This window comes from Caretta caretta, chromosome 8 (assembly GCF_965140235.1).
Source record: "Caretta caretta isolate rCarCar2 chromosome 8, rCarCar1.hap1, whole genome shotgun sequence".
NCBI lineage: Eukaryota > Metazoa > Chordata > Testudines > Cheloniidae > Caretta > Caretta caretta.
In genome coordinates, this window is record NC_134213.1 from 33,799,761 (window position 1) to 33,817,423 (window position 17,663).

Sequence of the window (17,663 nt, forward strand, 5' to 3'; positions counted from 1 at the left end):
CTCACTGGTATTATTTGCATATGGTTGTGGGAGGGATACAAAGCCATCTGAACTAAGTCAAGCTGTGTATGATCATTTTTTGAAGTTGTGCTTGATGGAAACTCTCAGTGGGGTTTTAGTGCCGTCATGTGTCTAATATTATGAGATGCAACATTACATAAAAAATAAGGTTGTGGGACAGCAGACTGACAGACTGTAAATTTAACAGTAATCCAGAGCTATTAAAAACACCAGCATGGCATCTATGCTAAACCAGCCTCACATCTGGGAGATCAAGTCATAAGGGAAACTGTCAAAGCTGCATCTTTTCACAAGGAATTGCGAGGATGCTTGCCAATTGTGTGAGGCATGAAGGGTATTACGGACCATAGCCTTTTTAAAGAGGCGATTTCTCTGCCCGCGTTGTCAGTTCCCATTATTAACAGTGCAACTTTCACTCTCCTGGCCCTGAACTAGAGAGGCCTGTGTGCTAACGTGGTTTTAGGGGAACCCTGAGAATGGTGAGTAATTTGGCAATGCTAATCTAAAATTCACATCTGCCAACAATTACACCCGCTCACCAGGCACAAAATAATTTTGCTTGTTTGTACAAAACTGTAAATGAAACATGGCATTGGCTTTCAAACACAAAGATAAGCCTGTCATTACCTCAATTGCACGTTATCAAACTTTTAGACATGCCAGCAATTAGTCTCTGGTTTCCAAATTGTAATGTGGCTGCATATTAACCAGCATTGTTTGCTACCCCTGCGTATTCTTTTCATTCAGAAGAAATTAGTCCAGAACCAAATGCATGAATATACCTTTTTATAACAGAATTAATGTACATGTAAGCAAATTCATAAGAGTTCCTCTGAATCAATGGCCTCTGGGTTTATAACAGCCAGTTGTTATAAAACAAATAGATCAGGGTCCAATCCTGAAAGGTGCCGAGTGCCTCCTGTGACAGGCTGAGCATCCCTAACTCCAACTGATTTCAATGGGAAGGTATTTCAAAGAAAGTGCTCAACACCTTGCAGCATTGTGCTCTAATTGTGAAGAAGGGTGAAGGTGGTTGGCATTAAAGAGAAGAACAGCACACTTGGCTGTATGTACACTGCAATACAGGTGCTGTACGGGGCATTGATGGTTTGGGGTGAGGCCTGGCATCAGTGATACATGTACTTCTTGCTCCTGGAAGTGCACCACACCTTCATTCATAAATACTCTGCAACTGTACACATCACAGAAATACAAAATGGCAACATCTCTGCTCACTTCCGTTGAAAGAAAAGTTCTGGAATGTTAGCAGCACAGCAAATACTACAGCAAGAATTAAGTAAATGGGCAATGAACTCCCTTTGTAATTAAATCACAGATTATTACATTATTGTTAGAGAGAAAGAAAAGATAGGTATAAACGAAGATCAGAGTTTAGTAATGCTACCAGCTATACAGATGTGTAATACTGCCCAGTAAAGTGGGATAAGAATCCCAAGTGTCTGTGGTTTTCATCAAATGTGTTTTCTGGACTTTATAATCCTGTCTGGGACTGCCTTGTGGTACAATGAGTTCAATTCCTGGTCTCTGGGCACTAGGGTTGCCAGGCATCTGGTTTTTGACCAAAATGCACGGTCGAAAAGGGACCCTCGTGGCTCCAGTCAGCACGGCCTACCGGGCCATTAAAAGTTTGGTGACGGTGCTGCGGGGCTAAGGCAGGCTAGTCCCTACCTGTCCTGGCTCCACACTGCACCCCAGAAGCAGCCAGCAGGTCATCTCCTAGGCAGGAAGGCCAGGGAACTCCACGCACTGCCCCCGCCCCGAGCACTGGCTCTGCACTCCCATTGGCCAGGAACCACAGCCAATGGGAGCTGCGGGGGCTGTTCCTGCGAGTTAGAGCCATCCATAGAGCCTCCTGCCCCTCCCCCACCCCCCCCGCCTCGGAGCCAGACCCACTGGCCTCTTCCAGGGTGCAGCGCAGAGCCAGGACATGTAGGTACTAAATTGCCTTAGCCCCACTGTGCTGCTGACTGGGAACCACCTGAGGTAAGCCCCAACCCCGCACTCCAACCACCACACCCAGAGCCCCCTCCTGCACCCCAAACCCCTCATCCCCAGCTGGAGCTCTCACACCCCCTGCACCCCAACCCCCTGCCCAGTGAAAGGGAATGACGGTGGGGGAGAGTGAACCACCAAGGGAGGGGGAATGTCATGAGCGGGGGGCAGGGCCTCAGGGAAGGGGCAGGGCTAGGGTATTCAATTTTGTGCAAGTAGAAAGCTGGCAACCCTACTGATCACTAGTGTCTTCTCAGCTACTTCACGGCAGCTGCTTTGAAGTCAATGGCAGTGGTACTGATGGAACCAAGATGAAAATTTGGCATTTGCTCTCCAGAGGGAGGTTCAGGTGATGAGCCTGTGGTATTTGAGCTGGCCAGGTCCCATGAGTGGTATCTCAGGGGTAAACAGTAGGCCAGGGAATTGACTTTAGACAATGGGAATCCTTCTTTTGGTAAAATCAGTTAGTACAGGGGAAATGGCCATGAGGTAGTTGACTGATAAGCTGCTGCTGTCCACAGTCACATGGGCAAGGAGGGGGGGGAAGACAAGAGTCGGTGCTTCCAGCAATGAGCAAAGCAAGGAAAAGAAAGAATGAAAGACTACCCATATGTTTACACAGCAAAGAAAAACCAGGCCAGCCATGGGTTTTTCTTTGCCGTGTAGACATACCCTAAGGGTACAGTGTTGCTTAGTGCTGTACTAGTAAGCAAAGGAAGTGTAGGGAGGAGACCAGAGGAAGACTTTTGCGCCCAGTGCACAATCTCTCCATAGCACTTGAGAACGGTAGGAATGGAGCCTGGCTAATGCACCAGCCCCATGGGCTCATGCCTTGTCATGTAGATAAGTTCTGCACCCAAACTAGGCAGCACGTACGGCCCTGTCAATGAGAAGCACTAGCTGAGAGCACACACTTCCCGCAGTCAGGGCAGCAACAAAGTGCAATCCTGTGTTTGTCCCTTGAGCCCACCTGAGATCCTTCTGGCCAGAATTCCATAGCAGCCAGCAGGATCCTGGTAGCAGAGGATGCACCTCCAGAGGGAAGAATGGAAAGGGAAGAATCCTGCTTCGCCCCCTCTCTGTGTCAGGCAAGGAAGGACTGGGCCCTGAATGTGTTCCACTGAAATACTAGGAGCTGGTATGTAACAAAACTGCTGAATTAGAAGCACATGTGTTTGGGGAGAAGTGTGTGATATAACTGGCACCACAGAGACTTGATTAAAGCAAGACATTGACTTGGAGATTAAATTACTAAAGTACTGAGCTAGAGAATGGATGAAGGAAACAAAGAAGAAGGAGGAGTGACAACAGGAGGAATGGAGAACATTGTGTCAGCAGAAAAGTGAGGGGGGGGGGAGGAGATTTTAATGACCCAATAGAAACAATTTGATTTAAATAGAGACAGAAAGCAGAAAAGCTGGTCCTTGGCTGCAGATACCCTGACCCTCAAGCCGGGTGGGAAGGGAGACCAGGATATGTTTTTGAGAAAAAGAGCAGGTGGTTGTAGCAGTCAAAGAGCCAGGTAGTGTGTGAGAAAGCAACAGACCAAAAACCCAAGGAGGTCACAGTTCTGTGTGCTACCCAAACTGAAGAAAACAAGGTTGGAGGCTATTCTGGGCTTAACTACTTGAAATAAGACAAGCATTACCCAGCAATAAGGGCTTCTGCACAGATATGCACACTGCAGAACTGCGTAAACCCCACCAAGCTAAAGGAGCATTAGCATCCAGGAACAAGGGAATAGCACCAGATAATGGATCCAGTAACAAATCAGGGATCAGTTTCCAGAAATGAAAGAGAAGTCCAGCATTAAAATAAAGGGATGCCAGGGGAACACAACTCCCCCTCTTCTCCTTGGCTTGGGTAAGCACTCTCCTACAGCTCCCCCTCCTCCTCAGTTGGTACCATGCAAATTCCTTCCCATTTCAGAAATTCTGATTTAGGACTGTAAGCTCTTTGGGGCAGGCACCATCTCTTACTATGTGTGCAAGCAGTGCCTAGAGCAATGGGACTCCCATCCTTGGAGGGGCCACTAAGTGCTACCAGAATACAAACTGAATCATACATAAAAAACAGTAATATCTACTTTAACCACCAGAGGAGCAGCTCTGGACAGATAACAGAATAAGTGATGTTACAGAATTAGAAGCATTTACAGTAGACAGCATCAGGCCTGGATAACTTTCTCACACAAACATTTATTAAAGGAAGGAAGCACAGACTGGTGAACTTTCAAATACCGATTTGATTAATTCCACTAGACTTCAGTCTCTCCAAAGCCTGGAAAGTGACCAATTTAACAGCATTAATTTTAAAAAGGGTCAAGAGTCAAGACAGTTGTCAGAGCTTACATGGAGCTTCCCCTTGCTGGACTACTCAGTGGCCTGCAATGTTTGGACCACATGCTGGGTCCATATGTGTTTAAATCCCCCAGGCCTGGGTAGGCTCCATGCACTGACTCTTTCTTTGGCCTCTAGGATCACTCCCTGGCATAGACTCTGTCTAGTACCCTCTCCAAAAAGAGGGACCCCCACAGTCCAGCTGCCCTAGGCCTCCAAGGCCAGTGCTGAACACACACTCCCAAGACTCCCCAGTAGCTTAACACACACACACACACACACACACATCCCATGCTCTGGGTGTCCCTAAATCTTCAACTGCCAGAAGCTGGGACTGGACGACAGGGGACAGATTACTCCATAATTGCCCTGTTCAATCCCTCTGACACATCTGGAATTGGCCACTGTGAGAAGGCAGAATACTGGGCTAGATGGACCACTGGTCTGACCCTATGTTCTCCCCAGAGCTCTACAACTGGTTTATAGTTTAGCCCTTCAGGGGCATGTGATAGTTGAAGCCAGCAATATTCCAACCTTGCAGAGGGATTTCTAGACCAATCTCACTTTAGTCATAGGTAGCACAAGAGATATACAGATCTATGGGAAAACAACAAAATCTACACACAAATCTCTGCCTCTGTTTCCTCACCATTCTTGAGCATTCTGTCAATGTCTGTTCAGGGACACTATAATTTTGCTGCACCTCCTCTCCTGGACCTCACTCCTCTGGCTCAATATTCTCTTCCTGTTCTGGTCAGAGAGAAAGCTACTCAGAGCAGACCTTGTCCTTTTATAACTTCCAGTCCATTCTGTCAGGTGACCACCCTGGTCAGCCCCAAATCCCTGTCAGGTGACCAAAGTCCCAATCAGGTGATCTGTTGCTTGGTTAGCAGCCCACCCGGAAGAGGGGATCTCCCTGGGTAGCAGCCAGTTCTTTGTCGAAGGGTTCTTCCATTTGAACAGAAGTAATGAACCTCCACTCTGAACCCTCTGCCAAGTATTTTTCCTATGTGTTTCAGCTCAATATGGAGACTACCAAACCAAGGTGAAGGCACGGAACAGTTTTACAATCAAAAAGGCACTCAAAAAGCAAAATGGACATTCCAGATTGCTATAAATTCATCCAGACAGCCTCATTTTTTCACAACAGGAAAATATTGACATGGATTTCAGGGGAAATTTGCCATATGTTGATGAATGTCCTGGAAAAGCTCTAATCAATGAAGGATGGATAGGAATTATGGTTAATGACCCTGATGGGTTACTTTGAAGATATTGCTACCATGATAAAATAAATTTAAATGGGTGTCTTACCAGTATTTGCCATTCGCAAAAGTCATGAGTCAGACCCCTAAAAATCAGGAGGGTTTTTTTAAAAAAAAAAAAGAGAGAGAGAGTAAAATGATGTTTTTGGTCCATCTTCTGATTTTTGAACTCCCCCTGGAAACCCCCAATGTGAGAGTCAGAGAGACAGACAGATAATAACAATACTGCCAACTCCTGTAATTTTTCACAAATGGCAGGATTTCAGAGGGTGCTGGAGCTCCTGGGTGTATCTCAGCTGCTCGCCATTCTCACAGGAGAGGAGAAAAGAGCCCAGCCTATATCCAATCCCTCTTCCCTCCTCCCCTCCTGTGAGAAACAGGGACGGAATAGCACGATTACTCCTACCCCTGCCTTGGCAGCAACCAACCGGGAAAGGGGCAGAGGGAGGCAAACAGCCCCTTCAACTTCCCTGCGTCATGCCCAGCCTGGGAACGGGGAGAAGAGACACTGCTGTGCCCCCTCAGGCCTGGGAGAGGGGGCTGAAGTACCCAGGAGGAGCAGAGATGAGGCTGGGGAGGCAGAACTGAGGGGGGCTGAACTGAGTGTTGGAGGGCTGAACTGATGGGAGGACTGGGTGGAGACAGGATTAGTTGCTGGAAAGGGACCAAAATGGTCTTACACACACACACACGCGATAGGCAAGGGGAGTTCAAAAATCAAAAGACAGACTGGAAAAAAATTATTATTTTTTTTTAAAGTCTTATGATTTGGGAGCCAATCTTGATTTTTCAAGGTCCGTCTCATCATTTTTCATCTGTTGAGGGGGCTGATCTCTTGAGGCGGTTTCCCTCTGTGGAAGAGCTGACAATATGATGGCTGCAGTTTTTTGCCTTCATGACCAGATTGCCTGCACTGGGGCCAAAATGACAAGAGGAGGCAACTCTGTATTAGTGTCATTGATGTCAGTGGGAGTAAGGTACTAAATAAAAGAAAGAGCAGCAGAATAGGACTCTTTATTATTTCTATTAAGGTAGGACACCCGTTGAGATTACACTCTCATTATGCCAGGTGATGTACAAACACACAGTAACAGCCCCAAAGGGAGATCGCCAACTAAACAGACAGGACAAATAAAGGGTTGGAGGGGAAACAAGAGCGACTTACCTCAGGTCATATGGGGAGTCAGTGGCAGAACCCTTGTCCTCAGAGCAGAGCTGTGTGAATAACACATTTTTCAGTTTTCTGGCAATTCCAAAAAATTTATTTCAGATCAAACCCAAAACAAAATGTTGGGAATTTTCAGCAAATCAAAAAAGTCAAAAAAAGATGTAGTTTGGGGTCAGACTAAATGTTTAATTTCAATTTCACCAATGTGTAATGTTTCCTCCCCCCCAAAAAAAAATTACGGAAAATTTCATAATGAAAAGTCATTTCCAAGTAAAAAAAATTTTTATTTTTTTAAACAAACTTTCCTGATGTCAAAACTTTCAGAATTTTGTTTTGTTTTTTCTTTTCTCTAAATAAACAAGTCGGCAAAACTGACACAAATTCACAAAATGTTTTGATTTTGCCACATCTGCATTTTTTACCAAAAAAAGTTCTGGCTGAAAAGTTTTGCCCAATACTAATCATCAGTCCCAATCCACTACCTTGCTGACTGTCCTTCTTGCACTGACCTTGACACCTTGCCTTTTTCACTGCTGGAGTATTAAACAACATCTAAGTTGTTCCACCCTTCTAGTGCCACTCCACAAGCAAAAATTGAAAATACACCTTTGATGGTCCCATAATTTACATTTCCTAGCCCTTGTCAAAAAGCTTTGTGCAAAATTTCCAGAATACTATGATTTAGAAGAGATCTAGAATCCGAGAGAAAGGAGAGGCATATTGGGAAACACTCAAAATTCAGGATAAAATTTCCACCAGGAAAGTTTGCAGAGTTTTCCAAACCTCAGGAGAAGTTATTGGCAACCTCACTGCTGCAGAGAGCTAAACATGCAGTGTTAGGAGAATATTTCAAAGACACAGTATGTAGTGTCTGAAAAAAATACCTTGAGTATAAAAGACAAGAAATAGGAAATTGTTCTTTTAAAATAAACTACTGTCCTTTATAGTTAAAGTGAGGTTCATTAAAGCACCTTAGTATCCTTTTAGAAGGAAGGTTACTACTAGACTTTAAATATACCTATGCTAGTATTTTTTATTATTATTTTGTATAGGAAATATTAACTATGAAAACCACATTTAAATGTTATATGAACCTGAATTGATAAAAGTCAAGAAATCCCAAGTTAAAACTGGCACTGTTCTCAACTTAGGCAATTAAAGGGGAGAAAAAAATATTAAATTGCCATAAGGCCTAAAAAGGGATTCTATAAAAATGACTTCTCGTCTTACTCAGCACATCTGCTCCCTGTGCGTATGTTCAGAATCATACTCCAGTTAGAAAAATAAGTTTTGACTCTGGAGTACTAAGATAGCTATGCCAGAATGAGCTGGATTCGATTCTGGCTCACACATCATCAGAATTGTTAGCTGGTCCATTTGCAGCTGCATAGATATAAATAATGGAAGAATTTGGGTTGCAGAATCTGTTACTAGAAATTATGCACAATCCAGAAAGAACCTACCTGGACTGTCAGATTCCAGTTTGAGTTTGCAGAGCTGGCGGTTAGAAAAAACATATTTTTACTCGGAAACTAAAAAATACTTATTAGGAGTTACTGAGATCCAGATTTTTAAAGGTATTTAGGCACATAAAGATATAGATGGACATCTAGAGGCACCTATATGCATCTTTAGACACCCAGATAGCGTTAAAAATCTAGCCTTGAGAGACAATCAACATGGTTCCACCAGATGCCAAACCTACTTTTCAGAGGAAAATTGCCTTGTATGGGAAAAGAAACTGATTTAAAAGAAAAACACAATTAGCCTTACTTTTTGGGGTCTGCAATTTGCACACACAATTCTTTATTAGAGCAATTTTGAGAGTACACTTAATTAAAAGTGAACATCAATGTAAAATTTCCAGCAAACTGTTCTACAATTCTACATGAACATTCCTTTTTCTGAACAATTCCTAATTAGAGATTTTGTCCTTATAAAGCGGCACAATGCAAGGGTGTCCTCTGTCACCTCATCCATTTGTTCTATCTATTGAACTACTTACAATTCCCACGAGAGATTCAAGGCATCACAATCCACAATAACCAAACGTATTGCTCTTTTTGCGTATGATATCCTGCTTTATCTCAGTGAAATACAAGTCTCCATTCTGTGCCTTAAATAAGTCTTAATGACCACCAGCACTACATCTGGTTTCCACATAAACAGGGCTAACTCGGAAACAATGCTCTTAATTATTCATTCAGTGATTTTGTTTAATTTTCCCTGATGAAAGTCTCCAGAAGAATTCAAATACCAAAGGGTACCAATCTCATCCAATTTAACTAAACTCATAACTAGGGAAGGTCCACAATTTTCCATCCGTTATTTTCAACAAATAATTTAGTTTTCAATTAAACAAATATTTTTGCAGAAAGTATCTGCTTTCCTCCAAAAAATTTGGTTTCGCATTGTAAAACCTAAAACCTGAACATTGACATTTTGTCAGTTTTTCATCATTTTGGGCCAGTTTTTTCAGCCAAAATGTTTTTGAATTTCAAGAGTTTGGGGCCAAAATTTTTAGTTGCCAAAAACTGAAACAAATCCAGTTTTGATTGGGAAAAAAATTCTGATGAGAGTTTTGACAAAAATGACACACTTGTGTCAAAATTTTTCCGGGGGAGTTGGGGGGGGAACAACATTTTCTGACTAGCTCTGCTCATAATGCTGAATCTGCAACCTCTTTAATATATCTACATCAAGACTTCAGAGATGTGGTAACTAATATTATTTATGTAGTGCTGAGACAACCTGATATAAATGAAGGTCCTTCCTCAAGTCTCGTACTTCCCACAGGTCCTCCTGGTACTACTTCTACTTTAGAAAATAGAATACTACTACTTTTCTACTTTAAAAAATATGCAGCTGTTGTATATGGCAGGGAAAGAGAATTTGCCTTTTAAAGGCCCGAAGACAGAAAACAAAAAAGCGATATTAACCACCCAACTGGAATTTCTGTGGCTCAGCAACTGTAATTCAATGTTTGGAAAAGATTACAATTTACAGAAACTCAAAAGACATCCACATGAGAACGCATTGAGGCAGCCTATTATTCCTTATGGCAGCGACAGTTTGCTCCTTAACAAAATAGACTGTGTCCCATGCTAGGAACCACTCTGCAAATATGGACAAAGAAAATCAATTATCTTGGAATAATGATACAGTTTTATTCACTTCCCAGATACAGGTTTTCCTCCATGACTCAGTCAATCATGGGAGAGTTTTTCTAGGGGATAACACTACTTAACTCTGAATAGCTCAATATTACATTCTTTCTACCCAGGGTCCCTCTGCTTATTCACACCTTACCCCTAAGCAGCTGCTCTGGCCTCACCAACAAGTGCTATTTATCATTTCCATCTTTAGGGCCTTTATGGCTTCTTCCCAGTGCTCACTGTTTCTTGGGCCTGGTCAAGGCCGGCTCTGGTTTTTTGCTGCCCCAAGCTCCGAGAGTGAAACTGCCCAAGCGAAAAAAAAAAAAAAAGAAGGATGGCCAGAATGCCCCAAGCACGTGCTTGCTTTGCTGGTGCCTAGAGCCGGTTCTGGGCCTGGTGACCTCTCTGGGTCTTCAGAGTGTAGTAGGTCTCCTCATGTATTTTATTCTCCCAATCTATGGGGCAGCGAAATGGAAAGTATGGAGAGGCAGGGTGCGGAGAGTGTTGTTACCACCCCCTCAGCAGAGGAGGGAAACCCTCGCCCTCCCTCCCTGCAGCCACTGTAGATCTTTACATCCTTAAAGAGAAAACATTTCATTCAATTAGAGGGAACACAGCTCTTTCCTCCAGGCAGAAATATCAGCCAGAGTCCACCATTTTGGAATATGCTGAAAGGCCATGCACTAAAGAGAATTTTGTGGTGTGCTCCTTTCTGACAGGAAGAATGACTGTCGTCTGTCTTTGCAGTGCGCTGCCCCAGACTATCCTAGTCCATTAGAAGGTGGAATTGTGGAAACCATGGGGACCTGTCCACAACCTGAAAATACTGTAGAAGATGGTTTACAACCCAAGCATACAAAACTTACTCTACCAGAGCACCCCATCACAATAAGACTCAGAGCTGTGGCACTACTGCCTCAGTTTCCCCACTACAATCTTCAGCCTACTCCTACTCCCTCCAGACACGCTACTTTAAAGAGTTCATCCCCTTCCAGAGTCTCTTAGTCCACGCCCAATACAACATCAATACAAAAGAGTCTTTGGCCTTGCTAAGCTCAGCCTTCAGCTCCTCCTTACAGGCGTGCTCCCAGCAGCACTAGCCTGTCTCACTAGCTATTCTCCTACCAAAGCCTTCTGGCAGGCCACAGCCCCTCAGCCAGTTCATAGCTCAAATCTAGCTTCTCACCTCACATCAGAGCAATCCATCAACTTTCCACCTCAGCCAGAGAATTCTGGCCACCGTTCTGAAGGGAACAGCTCTTCTTAACTCCAACACCCAGCACAGGCGGCAGGGGGGCTGCTAACTGAACAGCCACCCTGTTACACCAAGTAAAACCCATACGCAATGTGCTTGTCCTGCCTTGAAACCATTCATTAGCCCTGTCCCAAAGGTGATAGCAAGGAAATTCACTCATTTGAATGCTATAATAACCTACTTCACGTTAAGATGTTAGGCCAAGATTTTCAAAAGTAGCCTATAGGTATTTGCTAGGTAAGGCATAGGCATAGTAAAGCCTATAGGCCTCAGACATGTGAAACAGTAGCTTAGCTAAACAAGGCAAAAGACGCAAAAAAAACTCAGCAAAAAGAGATAACCACGCTGTGGTGCTGGAACCAGGGTTGTTGGGTGTGCTGCCACACCCCCAGGCTTGAAGTAGTAACAACAAACACTAAATACCTGGTTTCCATCATCTGCACCCCCACTACAAAAACTGTTCCAACACCAGGGGTGAAAGTAAGTCGAGTGACTTACCGGTACGCTGGGGCCAGCTCTGGCACCCGGAAGGGGCGGGGCCTAGGGCAGAAGGGGGTCAGGGCCAGGCCCAGCCCACGCTGTAAGGTAAGTGACCCCCATTCCTTCTTCTCCCCTCCCCCACCGGGGTAGCAGCCGCAGCCCAGGGCTCTGGGGGCTATTTAAAGGTCCCGGGGCTCCCCTGCTTCTACTGACCCAGTCCTTTAATTAGCCGCCGGAGCCCTGGGGAAGCGGTGGGGCTCCAGCGGCTATTTAAAGGACAGGGGCAGCAGAGGCAGCTGGAGCCCTGGCCCTTTAAATAGCTGCTGGAGCCCCCGCTACCCCAGGGCTCTGGAGGCTATTTAAAGAGCCTGCAGCTCCCCTGCTTCTACCACCCCAGTCCTTTTAATAGCCCCCAGACCCCTGAAGTAGCAGCGGTGGGGCTCCGGCGGCTATTTAAAGGGCCGGGGCAGTAGAAGCAGGGGAGCCCCAGGCCCTTTACATAGCTGCCGGAGCCCTGCAGCTGCTACCCGAGGGCTCCAGCAGTGGGGCTCTGGAGGCAATTTAAAGGGCCTGGGGCTCCAGCCACTGCTAGGAGCCCCAGTTCCTTTAAATTGCCCCCTGGGGAAGTCGGGCTGCCCCAGTACAGTGCACTGGCTCTTGCCGGTACGCTAAACCGGGGCATACCGGCTTACTTTCACCTCTGTCCAACACCCTAGATCAGAAGTTATAACAAGATAGAACGCTTTAACAATAGAATGCTGGTAACCACAGGATGCTAGTTTAGACCAGCCTGGGATATTTTAAGTTAGAAACATCAGCGGATGTATGACCACTAGAATGCCATGGTAACTAACGGACATATGTGCTAATGAATCTTGAGGTAAACAGATTAGTTACCTATGGCACCCCACCATTAGTAGGGTGAGGAAATACAAATAAGGAAAAGGGATGAAAACCCAACTGAGCATGCATTAGACAGAGTGGCATCAGTAAAACACATTATTCATTTTGTATCTCAGCATTTGTGCTTTGGGAGATGTAAATCTGGGGACATGCCAGGATGGCTACAAACCCACATTCCTTTCATTATTTATTTGGTCATGACTTGTTTTAGACCCATTTAAATCATAGCTAAAACCATCTCCCCTCACCCAAGACTCCATCTCCATCCTTCTTCAATACAGCGATAACAGAGTCAAACAGGATTGCACCTCGAGTCAGCTGTTCTGGGTGGCAAGAAACAGGGCCAAATTCATCCTTGCTTTGATTCCTTTGACCTCAGTTTGGCCCTCCGTGTTAAAGAAATGCCTCGGTCATTAGTAAGGTGACAATATTTCGAGGGCACTTTGCCATTCTGACCCATTGTCCCCTTCTCAATCCCTTGTTTTAAGGCCTGCCCCTCTCTCTCAAAACTAGAACAATCCCAGTCAGCCAGGACATCTGGTCACCCTAATGAAGGGCCTATGGAAAAGGGCTTGGATCATATGAGGGGAAAGGGGCCCAAATTTGCCAATAAGGAGGCTGATGGTGTAGAAGCTCTAGGACAGATTCCAGGACGTGACTCTTGTGTCTCACCACTTTGTAGAGAGCCTCACTGCAGTAGCTGCCCAACTTGCCCAACTTGCTCCAGCACAGGTAACATTCTGCTAGAGGTCTTTAGATAGATAAGATAAGATAGATCCCTCTTGTATACTCCTATGGTACTTACAATCCAGAAGAACCCCTAAGTGCTTCACAGCTCTGCTGCAATGCAACCTCCTTTGGGCTGTGTCATATAGATATAGAGGATCTGAGAAGTTACACACTAGTCAGCCTAACTTCAATACCTGGAAGATACTGGAACAAAATTATTAAACAATCGATTTGTAAGCACCTACAGGATAATAGGGTTATAGGAATAGCCAGCATGGATTTGTCAAAAACTGCCTTGTTTGACAGGGTTACTGATCTAGTGGATGGGGGAGGGAGGGAGGATAGTACATGTGATATAGCTTGATTTTAGTAACGCTTTTGATACAATCTCACATGACAGTCTCAAAAGCAAACTAGGGAAATGTGGTCTAAATGAAATTACAATAAGGTGGGTGTACAACAGGTTGAAAGGCTATACTCAAAAAGCAGTTATTAGCTCACTGTCAAATTAGGAGAAAGTATCTAGTGGGATCTCACAGTCACTCCTGGGTCCAGTACTATTCTATATTTTCATGAATGACATGGATCAGCGTTCACATTGAACTCCCCCTCAGTACCCAGCACAGGCCATGGAAGCTAATGGTCCAATCGGTGGACCAAATTTGGTGATGAATTCTAATCACATGCCACCTGAGGCATGTTACACATACACTAAGGAGAAAATTAATGACTTGGATAATAGAGTAGAGAGTACGCTTACAAAATTTGCAGATGACACCAAACCGGGAGGTTTGCAAGCACTTTGCCGGACAGGACTAGAATTCAAAAGGACCTTGACAAATTGGAAAATTGGTCTGAAACCAAGATGAAATTCAATAAAGACAAATGCATAGTTCAGTTGGAAAAGAAAAATCAAGTGCACAAATAGAAAATGGGGAATAACTGGCTAGGCAATAATACTGCTGAAAAAGATTTGGGGGCTATAATGGATCACCAATTGAATATGAGCCAACAATGTGATGAACTTGTAAAAAAGGCTAATATCATTCTGGGGTATATTAACAGGAGTGTCTTATGTAAGACACAGGTGGTAATTGTCCTGCTCTACTCGGCACTGGTGAGGCCTCAGCTAGAGTCCTGTGTCCAGTTCTGGGTGCCACACTTTAGGAAAAATGTGGACAAATTGGAGAAAGTTCAAAGGAGAGCAACAAAAGTGATAAAAGGTTTAGAAAATCTGACCTAGGAGGAAAGGTTAAAAAAAACTGAGAAAAGATGACAGGGGGGCACCTGCTAACAGTCTTCAAATATGTTAAGGGCGGTTATAAAAAGAATGGTGATCAATTGTTCTCCACATGCCCTGAAGGTAGGACAAGAAGTAATGGGCTTAATCTATAGCAAGGGAGATTTTGGTTAGATATTAGGAAAAACTTTCTAACTATAAAGGTAGTTAAATTGTGGAACAGGCTTTCAAATGCGGTTGTGGAATCCCCATCACAGTCATCGGGTGATGCTCTGGAACTACTCCCTACGAAGCCAGTCAGGACTCTGGGGGAGCATGCCTCCTCTCTGTGAGCGTACTGTCTCCAAGGCAAGAAGCTGATACAGCTTCAACCTTCCTGGGCCTGACCTCGGAGCATTCAGCACCCCTTTTTCACACCGGGCGCTTCCCACAGCGAATCTGCACAGGCGGGGCTCCTGGGGAAGCCAAAGGGCCCTCTCAGCCAGCCATTAAAACAGAAGGTTTATTAGACAACAGGAACACGGTCTAAAACAGAGCTTGTAGGTACAGAGAACAGGACCCCTTAGTCAGGTCCATCATAGGGGGCTTAGGGAGCCCAGAACCCAGTTCTGGGCCTCCCTCCATTTCCCCAGCCAGCTCTAAACTGAACCTCTTCAGCCCCTCCTCTGGCCTTTGTCTCTTTCCCAGGTCAGGAGGTCACCTGATCTCTTTGTTCTCCAACGCCTTCAGTTGGCACTTGCAGGGGAGGGGCCCAGGCCATCAGTGGCCAGGAGACAGGGTGTCTGCCATTCTCTGTGCAGACAGCCTCACACTGGCCCTCTAAGGCTCTGCAACAATCACACACCCTTATCCCACCATCTGAATACTTAAGAAATGCATAGGGGAAACTGAGGCACCCACACAGTATTCAGAGAAAACATTAAGAACATTCCCACTTTGTCACACCCATCACTGGAGATTTTTAAGAACAGGTTGGACAAACACTTGTCAGGGATGGTCTAAATTACTTGGTCCTGCCTTAGAGCATGGGTCTGGACTTGATGACTTCTCAAGTCCAGCCTTACATTTCTATGATTCTATACGAGGTGGAAATTCCTCCTGGAACTTCAGCACTGTGACAAAGTAGCTTAAAAGGCAGCAGGAGGGAGGTTCCATGTTCTATGGGCAAACAACATCCCTAATATTATAGGGCCCTCAGATACTACTGTCATGATTGCTTTGAAAATGCTTGACCTAACAATAATACATTTCCAATATGAGTGTACCATATGCTCCGGCTAAACTGTCCTATTCTCTACATCATAACGTTTGTAGAGAGGTGAGCCATATGGGCCACATATCTGACCACAGACCCTCAGAAGCCAACTGCTTTTCTTACCCTGTTCCTACAGACCAAACATTTTTCTCTCTAGCTACTTATATGGTGCTTCTATCATCCTAGTGTCTGAGCACCTCACAAACATTAACAGATTTATCTGCCCAACACCCTCATCTTAGTCTTGTTTTATAGAAGGGGAACAAAGGCTCAGAGGAAGGAGTGACATGACTAATGTCACACAAGGAGTCTGTGGCGGATTTGGGAGGTGAATCCACATCTCCTAGTCCAGTGCCTTAGCCACAGACCCAGCTTCCTTCACCCCAATTCCCCACTAGTCAAAAAGCCACATCTTCACTCCTCCCGCCCTCCCATTCACGTAAAAACCACACCTACCTCCTCCTCTCTGCAGATTGGAAATTGTCTGTTTATTATTATTAGTCATATTGCAGTAGCAACTACTGGCCCTAGCCAATACACAGGCCCCACTGCGTTGGGTGTCATACAGACACAGTGAGAGACAACACTGCCCTGCAGAGCTCACAATCTAAACAGAGAATAGACACAGCGTCGGAGGGGAACCGATTTGCCCAGGGTCATGCAGCAGGTCAGCAGCTGGAGCCGAGAATAGAACACAGGGTCTATTATTTATACTAAAGTCCCTTTATACCACCTTGCTAAAGCCCCCTTAATGTAAAGGAGACTCAGACCCCAGGTCTCCCAACTTCTAATCCAGAACCCTGTCCAGTAGGCCACACTGCTTCAAAACAGACTCCAACAAGAAGCTGCTGAACTTGAATTAATATGCAAACTAGATACCATTAACTTCGGTGTGAACAGAGACTGGAAACAGCTCGGTCATTACACTAATTGAATCTATTTCCCCATGTTAAGTATTCTCATACCTTCATGTCAACGGTCCGAAGTGGGCCATCTTGATCATCACTTCAAAGTATTTTTTTCCCCTGCTGATAGTAGCTCTTCTTAATTAATTAGCCTCTTACAGTTGGTATGGATACTTCCACCTTTTCATGTTCTCTGTATGTATAAATATCTTCTTACTATATGTTCCATTCTATACATCCAATGAAGTGGGCTGTAGCCCACGAAAGCTTATGCTCAAATAAATTCGTTAGTCTCTAAGGTGCCACAAGTACTCCTGTTCTTTTTCCTGATTTTCTGTATCTTACTGACCCTTCTGAGGTGGGTCAGACCCACCAACCACATGCACACACAAAAGAGCTTTTAAATGGTGAAAACGACAAGGCCCATTGGAACCACAGTCCTTTATCACTGTCCTTACTGCTACACTTCCTTCTCCTCCATCTGTACTTTGTGATATTCACACTGCAGGCTCTCCAAGGCAGGGACTTGTCTCCCCCTACTTTATCTGTAAAGAGCCTGGCATAGCATGGGCACTATCCAAACAAAAAACATTATTATTTCTGGTTTGTAGTGCCTTGCAGTCAAGATCAGGGCCCCATTTTGCTAGGGGCTGTACACACACATAGTAAGGAACAGTCTTTGCCTCAAAAAGCTTACAGTCTCAATCCCGCATCCCTTGTCTGTCCTGATCATCATGAAGCCCAATGTGTCCACATGTAGCAGACCTATTGTGTGAAGTAGAGTCATTTCATTCCTGCCCAGTCCATTTTTAGTAGATAATGTACCTAAGGCGCCCAGGATGGAAGTTGAACTCAGATCCCCTGAGTCTCCTTTCACTGTTTGAACCACAAGACTATTCTCCTCCAAGGCCAATTCCATCTTCAGCCTTTCTATT